A 15,623-nucleotide genomic window follows, 5' to 3' on the forward strand; every position below is an offset into this window, starting at 1 on the left:
GCCCATTAGCACCCACAGGTACATGTAGGAAGTTGGATGCCTGCCGGAGGCACCCTTTTGAGTGAGCTAGTTAGGGATGGTAGAGCGCCTGCACGACAGGAAGTCAGAAGGTGTAGGGTGGGACTTGCTGAGTGACGCACAACTTGGGGTAAAGGCAGATGAAGTCTGTGATTGGTCCTTTGTTAGATTTGCTCTGCCTCGATTGGCGGCAAAATCCTTCCTGCCAAATCTTGGCCGTTAAATTAGAGCGCATGCGTGCCAGGTCCTGTAGCTCGTCCGGTTGGTCACTGGTAGACTGTAGCTGCTTGGCTTGCTGACTTTTTTCCATTTGTTGCGGCCACAGCTCCGGCTCTGTTATGGCGTTTGATGCGAGGTCTTGGCTAATCGGTGTTCCCCAGCAGTCCCGAATGTCCTGTTTCCAGGGAAGTGGTCGTGAAGGCGCAGAGGTCCACGCCCGCCATGGTGCTGAAGTTGGTGAGGTGTTCCCACAGGCCACAGCTGGCTGTGGGACCCGGAAGAACAACCCCTTCAGGTTTGCGGCCGGACTGGGACGCGAGATACCATGCGCGAGAGAGGAGAAGGTGCCGCGAGATCCCTTGCTGCTGATGGTGGATGTGTTGGAGGACAAGGAGCGGTATCATGACGAGTTGGAGGGTCATGATGTGGAGATGATGTGCTTCATGGGCGAGAAGGGCCAAGAGTATTGGGAGGATATGGAGCACGAGGAAGACGACGAGTATGAGGAAGTCACGGACGAGGAAGTCTGGAATGTGTATGATGATGAGGAGGAAGAAGAGTATTTGGAAGAAGTGGAGCAGGATGATAAGGAAGCGAGTGATGATACAGAGAGGTCTAAGTCTAGGAGGAAGAAGAAGCGGTCAAGTAGGAAGATGAGGAAGTGAGGAAACGACCTTAGAGGTGAAGAAGTCTGATTTCAATTGGACAAAACTAAGAGGTGTGGAGGATGATCTTGTTTGTTTGAAGTGTTACTTCATTAGAAATGTTAATTTTCATGTCTCTAAGTACACCTATCAGTGTATATGTGTGTGTATATATTCTGAGTGTTTATTGGTATAGTTACAGAAAACATTTCATTCAATATACGTTTGATTTTAAAAAGTTTTGATTCCTGTCTCATTTGAACTGGTTAATGAAAGGACACTTTATTTCATGTTATAAATCACTTAGTCTTTATTGGTTGTTCGCTTTTAAGCAGTATCTCTAGAGGTTCAGTGCGGCTCCCCACACAGAATGTGAATTCCTTCAGACTGGGCCAAAATTGGGCACAACTGCTGACTTGCTGGATGCTTAGGTGCCTTTTTTGCAGAATTCCAGGACTTCCTAGTGCATAACAGAAAATAGAAGTTTTCCTTCACTTTCGCCTAAATCAGAGGATGAAATAAGGCTAAAGAGAAAGGTAATCAATTACACAGGAGATGATACTTTTTCTTTCCAGGTGTATATTCATCCAATCCCAGTGTCTTCTGCAATACTCACCTCTCATGAGGGACCAACTAGGAAGCCAGCAGTCATGTAGTTGCATGTTTTTTTCTTGTTCCAGGCTCTCCTCCAGGCACATAGGAAGCACCAGGGGTTGAAAGTGCAGTGGTTGCTTCAGGAAGATTAACCCAGGTCCTAAAGGTCCCTAGGGACTTTGGTAGGGCATGGCATGGTTAATGCTTACTCTTTGGGCTTGGGCAGCGTCCTGAAGACCAATAAGCCCCACCTGCACCAGGGCCAGAGTTTCTGAGTTTTCCTGAGGGAGAAAATTTAACAAGCATTTTGTTATTACATACTTCAACATGTAAAAGATATCTGAAGGTTACAGAAATCAATGTAGTCCAGTTAATCATTAAAGTACTACTCCTATTTTCCTTCTCTATTTGTTTGCAATACATAATGTCTTATCAAGTACAGTATATTTAGATATCTTCAGGTATAAGAAGGTATATGTTATGATACAATCTATGTTCTTGTTGAAATTCCTAATTTAAATCAAATTATAACACATTTACAGTGTTTAACATTTAGTGATATAAACCTTGAAATTTATGTTGAAATATCCCACTTTCAAGACATGAGACTTTAGACAGTTACTCCCTCGAGCCTTATTTTTCTTGTCTCTGATAATTGATTTATTTCATTAATGTTAAGACAAGAAATAAAATTATATAACCTAAATAATATTTTGACAAAGCTATTCTAGAGATTAATAAATTGAGCTTTAAGAAATAAGATGTTTGAAGTCATAACAGGAAAATTCACACTAACCTAGGTTATGATCTAAGCTATGAATACTTTCCATCATTTTTAACTAAAATTATATAAAATAACTTATTACAAACTTATTGATTTCAATCCTGAAATTATTCCTAAAAACAGCTAATGCATTTAGATAGACACAATAATACAAGGAGATACAAGTAATATATACTTTCTCTTTAGCTAAAGAAATATACCAGATGTGAATATGGTAAGATGCACTAATGTTGTCTCCTATAGCTAAAGAATAGTATGTACCTTCTTCAAAGGAAATCATTAAAAATCTCAAAGTTTGTATATCTTATATTAAAATTAGGCTTGGAATGACTTCCTCAGACTTACATGAAATTTGCACACCTAACTGTGGTAAGTATCCACTGTTCATTCAGTGTAGAGCCAGCACAGAAATGAGAGTTGCACAGAAACCACCCATGGAAATTCATTCACTTGTGCTTCCCAGCAGTTGGAACAATGAGGGTTCAAGGCCAGGGCATAATCCACACTCTGAAGAAGGAATTCATATATGAGATAGGGTGAAGTTACTGTTACTACCCTACTTTCCCTGAATATTTTGATTTCTGATTTTTAGATTTTAGGCAATTGCTTGTAATGTTCAGTTTGGGAAAAGGTTTGGAAATATGCTTTTAATCCTACAAAGTTAGGTGAGGTAAGAGAGGTTGCTCACCATCTCTGAGAATAATGTGAAGTAACTCTTTTATTCCTCTAGAGGAATAATAAGCCATTTCTAAATATTAGAAGTGTTTTGTATATTTTATTCTGTAAGGAACTATGTTTACAAAACAGGTAAAACCATTTTTGCCAAAAATAAGATATTCTTCTCTAATATGCATGACATCTCTTAAGATTATAGTATTCATTCTTCCCCTTATGATCCAGATAATAATTTTAATTTGTTCCTGCTGCAGTTTGAAAATATGACCCCTGGATTACTCTAACAATGGTTTAGGCTCCAAAAAAGGCCTTGGTCCCAAGGATAATAATAGATTATTAGGTTGAACTTGCTTGTGGTTTCATGAGAAATAACAGCTGTCTTGAGGGGCCAGAAAGCCTGGAGACTCTTTCCAGACTACCCAGTTGACATTCAGCCAAGGAAATACTGAGTTCTGAGTATTTGATCAGATCTTGTTCAGGCTGATTAGACTTGGTTCCAGACTGAGATACAGCCATCAGAGAAGGTTGCTTTGTTAAAAGTGTAGCTGGAGCAACACTCAGGGATGAAAAAGAATGACAAAGAAAGGTCTCTTCAGTAAATTTAGAGAAAGATAGTTCCTGACAAGGACTATCAGAAGAGGCTAAGGACAGGATAACAGGAGAGATGAAAGCCACAGGATAAAGAATGGAACAAGAAGGGAAAATATAGGATGAAGGGAAAGTACAAGAAGAGAAAACTTGACAGGGAATGGATAATGTACATGGGGATGGGAGATAACAAGGAACAAGAAAGGAAAAAGAAGAAGAAAGAGAAGTTGATGGGATATCATGGCTTTCTTCTGTTTTGGTAATTTGTAATTTACTATCAAAGTTCAGGTAACCAACTCTTCCAGGAAGCAAACTACTTGAAAGAGTAAGAAGAATGCTTGTGAACTCACTTGCTTGGAGAGAATTGATTTGTTCTTGGCTTTCTATTGTAGCTCTCAGTTGACAGAGGTGTAAAATACTGACAGGTGAAGGAACAGTTTCTACTGGTAAAAAAGGTAGACATTTAGACCAGGAGCCAAAATTACTAGTAAGTAGGGTTGCTCCATCAGGCTCAACTTCAGAAGAAGGTGATGTAACTGTATGAGCTTTATAATGGATATCAGTTCTAATTTCTATTACAGGCTGTATCCATGTTCTGACCTTGTCAAATTTAGGAATAGCAAAGTATGTAATTGTATCAGTTTCAGGGTGAGCCCAGGATCTTACTACGTGGGTTTCAAACAAGATCAAAGGATGAACTATATCAACTTCAGACTGGAGCCAAGAGCTGAATATTTGAGATTCTGAATGAGTTGATGGTCTGACTTTATTCATTTGAATGTGGGACCAAGATATGACTGTATCAGCATCCACCATGATCCAGGGTCTTACTTCTTGGATTTCAGGATGTCTTATTACTCCAGAAGCTTCAGTCTGGGTTGAAGAGCAGATTTTTAAGGTTTCAGACTGTGTGCATGGTTTGATTGTAGCAGCTTTAAGGTGGATCCAGGTTGGTGTGATACTGGTTTCAATCTTGGTCCAGGATCTGATTGAATTAATTTCATACTGAGTCTAAGGATTGATTATACTAATTTCAATTTGGGTCCAGGCAAATGTTTTTAGAGATTCAGATTGAGACCTGAGTCAGCAACTGGAATGTGACTGTGTTTGCTTCTGTCCAGGTATCGACTGTTTGAAATTCAGCTTGGGTCCCTGACTTTATTGTATCAATTTCATATTGGGTCCAGAGTCTGACCTATCGGTTTCACCTTGGATCCAGTGATTAACTGTGTGCCATTCCTTTTGGATCCAGGTAGTAACTACTGGAGGTTGAGGTTGAATCCTTTGTCTTATTGCATCAGTTTCAGTCTGTAACCAAGGTCTGACAGTGTTAATGCCAGGCATGATCAAGTGTTTCACTTCTTGAATTTCAGATTGGTTCAATATGGTGACAGTATTAGTTTCAGACTGTGTCCAGGGTCTGATTATAATACTTTTAGGTTGAATCCAAGGGTGAATTTACCAACTTCAGTTTGTATTCCTATTCTTTCTGCATTGGCTTCAGAAAGTATCCAGAATTTCACAGTGTCCCTTTCAGACTGGTCCCATCAGTGGACTATATAAGTTTCAGTCTGAATTGATGATATGACTGTAAATGTTTCATGTTGGGCCAAGAGCTCTCCCTTAACAGCTCCAAATTGGGTAAAGATACCCACTGTTTGAGATTCTGATGGTTCTCATGATCTTAGACTTTTCATTTGTATTTTAAACCAAGATCTGCTAATATCAGCTTCAGGCTGGGACCAAATGCTGTCTACTTGAGGCAAAGGCATTGTCCACAATATCAGTGTTCCAGATTCAGTCATCCATGTATTGATAATATTCAACAGAAGAGATGCTTGATTCTCAACTTGTATCAAGTTTCGAGTAGTATCACTTTGAGGATGCAATGAAATACTCAATATATTATCTTCAGGCAGTGGCAGTGTTCCTTAGATTCTGTTTTGAGCATTGTCCCAAACGTGAGTCTATCAGTAACACTTGGTGTGCAATAATTTACCGCTACAGATTCAGCCTGATTCCATGTGGAGGTAACAATCCCTGTAAAAAGACTTACTGGATATTCATCCTTAGTCCACATTCAAATTGTGGAAACAACAGTCTGTGTAAAAGTCTTCACTGCTGGATATTTAACCTGAGTCCATGGTGGTGTGACTATGGAAGCTATATCCTTTGTCCAGGTATTTACTGTCAGAGATCTAGTTTGAGTCCAAGATTGTGAATAGAATCTCTGTCCAGGAATTCATTGCAGAAGAGTGAGCCTGGGTCTATGAGTGTCTATGTCACTTTCAGACTGTGTCCAGGGTTTAACTGCTGCAGATTGAACCTGGCTCAATGGGGGGACTACTTCAAAATCAAACTGTGCCCAAGGATTTGCTGTTGAAGTTTCAGCCTTGGCCCATAATGTCACTGTTGAAGTTAATGGCTGTGTCCAAGGATATATGTTTGGAATTCATCTAAGGGTGACTGTGTGACTTTATCAGCCACAATCTCTATCCAGGGACTTACTGCTGGAGAAAATCCCATGGTCCATTGTATGACTATTTCAGAAATAGCTTTTGCCCAGACATTGTCTTCCGGAGATTCAGCCTGGATCCATGGTAGGACTGCGTCAGCTTCAATCCTTGTCCAAGAAGTTATTGCTGGAGTAACAGCCTGAGTAAACAGTGTGACTATATCAGACACAGACTGCACCAAGGGATATACTGGGGGAGATGCATTTTGGGTCAACTTTGTGACTATTTCCGTCACAGACTGTAGCCAATGGTTATGTAAATTTGGCCATGTACCACAATGTGACTATACTAGCTATAGCCATTGTTAAGGGACTTACTACTGCAGTTACATCCTGAGACCCCAGGGAGACTGTGTTATTTTCAGATTGTGTTCAAAGATTTGCTGATGGAGATTCAACTTAGGACGGTGACATAAATGTGTCAGTTGCAGAATGGATCCAGAGATTTACTACAGCAGATGCAGCCTGGGTCCACGCATCAGTTTCAAATAGTGTCCAGGGATTTACTGCTAAAAAAGCACTCTGGGTCCATAATGTGACTGTATGAATTATATCCTCTGTGAAGAAATTTATGATTTCAGAATCTTCTTGGGATCATAGTAGCATAGATTAGCTTCAGGAGTTGTCCAGGAATTTACTGAAGTATATTCAGCCAGGCTCATTGATGTTACCAGATCAGATAAGGCATTCATCCAGGGATTTATTGCTGGAGACTGAGACATAGTTATTGGTGTTATTGTGTCAGCTATAGGTTGTGTAGAAGGATTTTACTTTAAGAGATTTAGCTTTAGTCCACTGTGTGACTGAATCAGATACTGCCTGTATCCTAGTCATTACTGTTGGAGATTCAGCCTATGTTAGTGATGTGCACCCAATACAGGAGCACCAACATATGCGAAACAAATACTAACAGAATTAAAGGAGTTTTCAGCAATTATTTCTTCAAAGACACATTCTATCCCTTGTTGAGGTGTGTGAGCTCTTTATATATTTTGGATGTCAATATATATGTTAGTGTGTCAACTTCAGGCTGAATCCAAGGGTGGATCCACCAACTTTGTCCATGGCTTTACTGTTATAAATTCAGTCTGAGTCCATGGTATGACAGTAAAAGCTACAGCTTTTGTCTAAGGATTTAATACTGGAGACTCAGTTGGCTTCACAGTCTGCTGAGATCAGCCAAAGGATCTGTCCAGGTCTCCACTACAGGAAATTCACTCTGGATAAATGGTATGCGTATAACAGATACAGTTTGTGCCCATTCATTTACTACTGGAGTTTCCATTCAGGTCCACTGTATAACACTATCAGACACAGGCTCTGTCCAGGGATTTACTGCTGGCGATCCAGCCTGGGTCCACAGTGTGCCTAAGGAAGCTACAGTCTCTGTCCAAGGATTTACTAAATATTCAGCTTGCATCAATGATGTAACTGAATCAGTTTCAGCCTCTGTCCAGAGATTTACTGCTGCAGATTCAGCCTGAGTCCATGGCGGAACTAGGTCAGTTACAGGTTGCATCCAGAAGTTTATTCCTAGAGCTTCTGTCTGAGTCCAAATTGTGAATGTATCACTTTCAGATTGTTGTCTGGGGATTTACTTCTTGGATTTCCTTTCCTGGTTCATGTTGAGAGTTTCAGACTGTCTCCAGGAATTTACTGCTAAAGATTCTCTTGGGACGCAAGTTGTGACCGTGACAGTTTCAGACTTTGTCCAGGAACACAGTGATGGAGACTCAGGTTACTGAGTACACAGTGTGACTATATCAGCTATAGGCAGTGTCAATAAATTTATTATTAGAGATTCAGCCTGGGTCCATTGTGTGACTCTCCCAGTTACAATGTCTATCCAGGTTATTTATTGCTGGAGAGGCAGCCAAGGTCCAGGATATAAAGGTGTCAGTTTCAGGTTGTGTCCAGGGATTTACTGCTGGAGATTCAGCCTGTGAACATGGTATAAATGTATCAAACATAGGATGTGTCAAGGGTTATAGTTCTAGAAATTCTGGCTTTGCCCATGTTGCATCAGTTAACATCTCTGTCCAATGGTTAACTGCTAGAATTTCAGCCTGGGTTTACAGTGTGTCTGTTTCCATTTCAGACTGCATCCAGAGGTTTATTTCTGGATACCCAGCCTGATTCTCCTGCATTAACATACCAGATCCATTTTGTTCCCTAGGGTCGATTATACCAATGTCTAGCTGAATCTATGGTCTCATTGTCTCAGTTTTAGACTGAGTCCACAATCTAACTTTATCACCTTCAAGCTCATCCCAGGGCTTTATACATATTTTGTTGTATCCAGGCTCTTAACATTACCAGGTTCGTTCCAAGGCTTGACTATTTCTATTTCAAACTGTACCCAGTGGTGGGCTGATTGGTGTACTGGCTCTGTCCACAGTACGAATACCTCTATGTGGGTCTGGAACCAATGTTTGATATTGTCAGCCTCTGAATGAGACCAAGGTCTGGCTATGTCACCTTCAGGATGGATCCTGGAGTGTGCTGTTTTAAATTCTGTCATCATCCAAGGTATGAATATATCCATTTGAGTATGCAACCAAGATCTGATTCTGTTAGCTTCAGGGTCAGACTAAGAAATGATTGATTGAAATTCATGGTGGCTCCAGCTTTTAATTACATCAGCTTGTGTCTGCCACCAAAGTCTGACTGCATCAGCTTCAGTTCTTGTCCAGGGTATAACTATATTAACTTTAGAGTGTGTCCACATTCTGAATGTATATGTTTCAGGCTTTGTTTGTCGTTAGACATTACCAGCTTCAGAGTGAGTCCGTGAACTGACTGTGTCAACTTCAGGCTGAATCCAAGGGTGAAGTGTTTTAAAAGCTGGTTGGGTTGTTCGTTACATTTGATAAGATTTAGTCCAGAGTCAAGATCTGGCTGCACCAGCTTCAAGCTGATCCCAGGGTCTGACAGTTTCTTTTTCATAGTGGGTCCAGGATTTTAATTTACCTTCTTTTGTTTGGGTCCAATGTTCATCTTCATTCTCTTCAGTCTGGGTTCTGAGTCTATTTAAAATTTATGCTGAATCCAGGATCTGATTCTTTTTGTTTTATTTTGTAACCATGGTCTGATTGTATCAGCTCTCAGATAAGTCAACAGTCTTCCTGTTTGAGTTTTTACTGAGTCCAGGTTTGGACTAAGTCAGCTTCATACTGAATCCAGGGTCTAATCATATCAACTTGAGAGTAAAGAAGAGGCTCAATTACCTTTGCAGTAGTATGCAACAAGAGCCATGTTGGATGTGTAGTCTGCATCTGAGATTTCACTATAATAGACTCTATTTGAGTTCATGTGAACTGATTCTCTCCATTTGACTTGAGGGACTGATCATATTGGCCTTATATTGGGTTCAAGACCTAACAGCATTGCTTGCAGATGGAGCCCAATAAAAGAGCATATTAAGTGCCAGGGAAACCCAAAATTGAGTTGACTTACATTCGGGGAGGAACCAGTATTCATCTCTCTTTTCTATAGGTACTTGGGTTCCAAGTATATTTAAGACTGGTGGAAACCAGTGCTCCAAGGTATGGGTTTCTCTAGGATACTGGAATCCATCTGTATTTATTGTGGAATGAGCCCAGAATTCAACTTTATTAACTATTAAAGGGACCGGTGGATGCAGGTTATAAGTTACTGGTTTATTAACAACAGTGCTAACTACCAGTTATATGGTACATTTGGATTTTAACACTCTCTTCATTGGACTGAGTCTGCATCACTGTTTCTGTTCATCAGATACAGAATGTGTCCAAGGTCCCATGTCAGTTGTAATTTCTAGGCAGGATCTAGATAGCAGTTGACCATGGAAAGGAAGCTTACTTACTAGATTGAATTTGATAATGGACAGTATTAATTTCAGAAGGAACTTCGAGTCTATGTGTGTCACTTGAAAAAAGAATCCAGGATCCATCAGCATTAACTAATGGTAAAGTATGAAGCCCAATTATACCAGATAAAGGTTTAACCCACAACATTACTGAATCAGTCACAGTTTGATACTGATATTTTATTGCATCTCTGAGGAAGGTCCCAAGGTTTAGTTATATCAGCTACTGGAGGGTTCTGGAAAATCCAGAAGGAACCAAAGATTCAGAAATGTCAGATTCTGGGACACACAAGAGCTCAACTATTTCAGAAGGATCCTATTGTAATAGGAGAGGTCTAAGATTGTACCATTGGGAATCTGCTAGCTGTGGAAAGCTGACTACTTTGAAAGAATAACTGTCTACCACAAGGAAATAGTCTGTATTATTTCAACCAAAAAATAGTAGAAGAGGATTCCAGCATTGTCTGTTCAGTAGGAAAGTACCTAATCTTCTCCTCTATGACTGTGTAGAGAATTCATGGGAGTTCAAACAGCAGTTCTCCTGTTCAGGCCAAGACTGTCTTCTGTATCATGTTCTACCCCAGGAGGAAAAACACAATATAGGGAAAAATAGGATCCAGTGGTTTCTGAGATACCTTGATAACCCTGACATAGCCAGTCCTTGGTCTCATTCAGAGGCTGACAATGTCAAACATTGGTTCCAGACCCAAATAGAGGTATTTGTACGGTGGACAGAGCCAGTACACCAATCAGCCCACCACTGGGTACAGTTTGAAATAGAAATACTCAAGCCTTGGAACGAACCTGGTAATGTAAGAGCCTGGATACAACAAGTTTGTTCTTAGGTACTTTATTCTTTATGATGCAGTTGTAAAGGGCACTGTTTTCTTAATCTCTCTTTCCAGTGGTTGGTTATTCGTGAACAGAAGCAAATGACTTTTGTACATTGATTTCATATCCTGCAAGTTTATTGAATGCCTTTTCAGTTCTAACAGGTGTTTTGTGGAGTGGTGTGGAAATTGGTATTAAAAACCATCCAAGAATGGTATGGGACTCTCTTGATGACAATAACAGGGTCATTATAGGACACTGAGGACTCAATGACAAGGTCTACTAGTTCTCAGTGGTTGCCAAAGAGACAGAAAACAGGACTACCCTGCCTTACCTGAGTGAGGAAACAAAGATAATCATTCATATATATATGAATATACATATGAGATATACAGACATTATAGTATGTAATAGTAAAAAATATACAATCATATAATACATAATATATATGAATTACAATATGGATACATTTTTACAGGTTTATAAAGAAAATGTTACATATTTACTTAATAGTTTATAAATACATTAAAATATGGAAGGTTTATACATTTTCCTCCAAATGTAAGTTCCATATGACATGATGAAATGTAATAAATGTTCCATGCTGCATACATACTTCCAGGAGCTTCAGCATACGACTTAGGTATAAGTAAGTTTAACTCTGGTTAAAAGAGGAAAACTAAATGCTAGGGGATATTTAGAGAAAACGACCAAATCTTAAAAAAATAAACTATATATTAACATGTTAATATGGATAAAACATTCCCTCAGCTGAGCATTTATACAATTGAATATGATTATTATATTCATCCTTACCACCTTCACTATTTTGAGCTCTATTTCTATTTTAAGCCATAATTTTTTGTTTTCATCATACACTTGTTTTCAAGTCATCATTTCTGCTTCTCGCTCAAACCAAACCTTATCCGATGGTTTAATCTTCTCCCAGCAGGCAGAATACTCAGAGTAAAAGCCAAAATCTTTGTTATTTTCTTGTCTGAACTCTCAACATTTTTCCTTTGTTCTCTTTTGCTACCATCATGACTGCTTTATTCTAGTCTCTAAAATTTTTCAAAAATAGTTTCCACTGCTTTAAGTGTTCTGCCCTCAAATATTCATATGGATTGATTCCTTAAGGGCTTTGGGTCTTGGCTCAAATGAGTGATTTTTATTAACTCCTGTTCGGCTCCTGTTTTTGACAGCACGTTTTCAACAAATGTTGTGGTTCATCAATTTAGCCACAAGGGAGCGCCACATTCCCTGAGTGTTGAGCGCGTGTCCTGCACCGGCCACCGTGCCCTCTTTGCGGGCCCGCGCGGCAGATGGCGGGCAGGCAGGCCCCGGGACTTCCATCCTGACGCTGAGGAGAGCCGAGACTCCTCCGGCCCCGCTGCAGCCCCGGGACACCGCCGGCCGCGGCCGCAGTGACGGCCCGGTTTCCTGAGGAGCTGCGGAGGGAAAGGAGAGGAGAGGGCCCCCTGCCGAGCGCTCCCCTCCAGGGGCCCGAGAGGAAGGGCCCGCGGCGGGGAACGGGGTCCTTGCGGAGTTTGGGGGTGCGGAGGGCGCGGGTGCCGCGCGTGGTGTGCGGGGCGAGTTTGGGGCCCAGCGCGTCCCCGAGAGCCTGTGTATCTGCGCCGCGCACCCCGGGCCCCCGTGCGGTGGGAGGACCGGCCGCGCCTGCGGGACGCCCTCCGGGCTCCAGGCTTCCTTCCTAATGAGGCTCTGAGACGGGAGTGAGGTGGAGGGATCTTCGTTGCTGAATGGCCCGCTTTCCGGGGCGCAGCGCTTGCTGTGCGCCGAGCACACGGGGCAGGGTCCTGGGAAGTGTCCCCGGGGTGGGGGGCCACCTGGGAGGCCCCCGGGGCGCAGCGTGGCGCTGACCCAGCCCAGCGTCTCCAGGGCGGCCCCCACCCGCGGGTCTGGGCCCCGGGGCTTTGTGAGCCGGCTCCTCGGGCAGAGCGGGTTTGGGGGCGGAGGGGCGCCTGGTTTCCTCTTTCCACACCTGCATCTGCTTTGGCGCCACGCGGGGTCTCGGTTGCCACAGCCCTGCGGCGTAGCGGGAGGCCCGTGCATGACGCCCTAGGTCTGCTTTCCCAGGACGGCTGTGGGGACGGGGTCCCGTGTGGTTCCGTCCAGCCTGTAGGGTGTTTGCTTAGTGTAGGGATGGAATTTCGGTGGGGGTGGCACAGAGTCTCCACCGTGCTGTGGGCGGAGGGGACTTGTAATAGCCTAGCTCTTCCCGTCCACGTCCGCAGGGTCCACAGTGTTCAGAGCTCAGGCCTCCACCTCCTTGGTTGAGTTTGTTCTTAGGTACTTTATTCTTTTTGACGCAGATGTGAAGGGCAGTGTTTTCTTAATCTCTCTTTCCAGTGGTTGGTTATTCGTGAACACAAGCAAATGACTTTTGTACATTGATTTCGTGTCCTGCAAGTTTACTGAATCCCTTTTCAGTTCTAACGGGTGTTTTGTGGAGTGGTGTGGATATTGGAATTAAAAAATTCCACTTTCTACTTAGGGTCATCCCAGCACCCAAGGCCCAGGGGCAACGGAGGAGTCCTCCCAGGTACCTCCTAATCACACCTGAACCCCTGCAAGGTGAGTAGCCCCCCCACCTGAGGTGAACTGGACCAGGAAGGGCTTGGCCTCTGTGACCGGGTGTGATGTAAGCTCTGCTTTTCTGGTCAGGACTGACATGGTTGTTCTTCAAAGTAATTTACGTTCCAGCAATTTCAAGCATGCAGAAAAACTTGCAGTGTCAGTACAAACACTTTACACACATTCTCCATCCTCCCACTTCAGCAAACCCACTGTTTCACACAACATGCTCTTGGCCCCTACCCCAAATAGTGACACATTTCCAGGGAGCGCCTATCTGACCCAAAATGAAGGACTTACTAGGCCTCCACATGATCATCCAGTGCACAGGCCCACTGCAGCTGGCACTCCTGCCCCAGCTGTGTGCACACAACTTTCCATTCTGATACCGCCTCCTTTTCCTGCAACTGTTCTGGAATTTCGCCTCAGATGGGCTCTCCAGGACCTCACACATGTGGGATCACATAATATTTGTTCGTGTGGTGCACTTCACTTGAGCATAATAAATTCACCGTGTGGTGCAGTTCACTGAGTCTAATGGCTTTAGGGCCAATCCACGCAGCAGGTGCCATGACTTCCTTGTTGACTCCACTATGGAGAGACAACACTTTGTTCATCCATTTGTCTGTGGACACCTGGGTCATCTCCACCTTTTTTTTGGAGGTTGTGGGTCATGCAGCTGTGAACATGGGTGTGCAAATATCTAAGTGGATACTTTCATATGTTTTGGGCAGATGTCCTTGTTGAAATGGAATTGCTGATCTTATGTTAATTTTATGTTTGAGTTTCTGAGGATGCCCTCCCCGCAGTACTGTGGACCATTTTTACTTCATTCTGTGGCAGAATAATGCAGTTTATGGATCAACCCCATTTTGTCCATCCATTCACACCTTGATGGGCATTAGGGTTGTTTCTGCCTTTTTGCTGTGGGGAGCAGTGCTGCCGAGAACTCATGGACCCAGCTCTGTTTGAACTGCATTTTTATTTCTTTGGGGTATTTTTCTAGGAGTGGGTGTATAACCACAATTAGGTAATTGTATTTTATCTTTATCAGGAAAAGCCAAGCTGTTGTATGCAGGCTGCACGTTTTACATTTCCACAAGCAAAGTTTAGGGGCTCCGATTCCTCTCCATCCTTGGCAACATAGGATTTTCAGTTTTCCTGTGTGTATCCACTGCCATGTGTGCAGGGGTGTCATTGCGGTTTAATTTGCATTTCCATGGCAACTAATGCTGTGTGATGCCTGTTCATGTGCTTGTTGAGTGTTTGTATGTCTTACCTCGAGTCTTTAGTCCGCTTTGAAATTGGGATGTTGTCTTGTTGCCCTGTACGGGTTTGTGGTGTTTTCTGGATAACAGGCTCTTGTCAGATGTACTATATGTAGATATTTTCTTCCATTCTGTTGTTTTTTTTTTTCACATTCTTGTTGGTGACTTTTGATGCAGAAAAGTTGTTAATTTGGGGTAACTCTAATTTATGCATTCCTCTGTTGTTTGTCTTTTGGTGTCAGATCTGAGAAACCATGGCTAAATCCAAGGTCATGAACAATTATCCTCATGGCTCTAGAGTCTGTAATTTTACCTCTTACATTTAAGCCCTTTATTTTGAGTTAATATTTGTATGTGACGTGCGTTAAGGATTCATTTATCTGCATGTGGACAGACAGTTGCCCAGCACCGTTCACTGAAAAGACACATTCTTTCCCCAGTTTAGTGTTTGTTCACCCTTGTCAGAAATCAATTGACCATTCATGGTCATTTCTGGGCTTTCCATACAGGTGTGTTCATCTGCATGTACATTAGACCATTGAACAACATGGGGGTCAGTGGTGCTGACACCCCACAGAGTCAGAATCCACCATATTACATCTGACTAACCCACAACTTAAGCACTGTCCTAAAACTGATTTTCTATTTGGAGTGTAAGCCTTACCAATAATATAAATAGTCGATTAACATATATTTTGTACATTATACATATTTGCTGTATTCTTACAGTAACATAAGCTAGAGAAAATCAAAAGTATCAAATTGTGGTCTCAACATTTTTCAATATATTTGCAGGAAAAAATCTGTTTAAGTGGAGCTGCGCAGGGCACACACCCTGCTGTCCAAGGGTCAACTGTGTCTTTATGCCAGTGTCACAGTGCTTTATTTACTAGTACTCTGTACTATAATTCTACTTTGTGAAGCCTGCGCCTCCAGCTTTTATTTTCTTTTTTTCCCCAAGAGGTGATACCCACATTTATTTTATTGGTATCATTAGTCTACAATTACATGAGTATTATTATGTATATTAGACTCCCCCAGTCAT

General features: G+C 42.1%; 1 pseudogene; it reads right to left on the minus strand.

Annotated features, from left to right (window-relative positions):
• Positions 1–1,180: 1,180 nt before the first annotated feature.
• On the minus strand, positions 1,181–8,983 carry LOC130682112 (uncharacterized; annotated as a pseudogene).
• Positions 8,984–15,623: the final 6,640 nt, after the last annotated feature.

This window comes from Manis pentadactyla, chromosome Y, assembly GCF_030020395.1.
Source record: "Manis pentadactyla isolate mManPen7 chromosome Y, mManPen7.hap1, whole genome shotgun sequence".
Taxonomy (NCBI): Eukaryota; Metazoa; Chordata; class Mammalia; order Pholidota; family Manidae; genus Manis; species Manis pentadactyla.